This window comes from Triticum aestivum, chromosome 3D, assembly GCF_018294505.1.
Source record: "Triticum aestivum cultivar Chinese Spring chromosome 3D, IWGSC CS RefSeq v2.1, whole genome shotgun sequence".
NCBI lineage: Eukaryota > Viridiplantae > Streptophyta > Magnoliopsida > Poales > Poaceae > Triticum > Triticum aestivum.
In genome coordinates, this window is record NC_057802.1 from 589,422,504 (window position 1) to 589,422,939 (window position 436).

Here is a 436-nt window from a genome sequence, read left to right on the forward strand (position 1 = left end):
TTCATTTCATCATGATGACCATGCTTGTGTTCTGTTATGTTTACGTCTGAGTACTTATTCCGCTGCAAGTAGTTCTTCTCTTAGAAATTTCCTCACCTGCAAATTCCTCAGTGAAGAATTCATAAAAATCGCCTATTCACCCCCCTCCCTCTAGTCGATATAACGCACTTTCAAAACCCTTAAAAACGCATATAAGGCGCACTGCAAACCGTTTTTGCGTTGCGAAATTGCCCCACGCAGAACAGACCCCGTAAATGAAGCTGTATGACACAATAGCCCTTTTTTTCTTTTTTTCCTTTTTCTCCCGTCCCGGCAGAGCCCGTCTCCGGCCATGATGTGCCTCGCCCCGGCGCCGCCCGCACCGACCGCTTGCTCCCTGGCGCGCCTGCCCGTCCAGCTGCCGTGCGCGCACTCCCCGGCGTTGCCGCATGAGGTC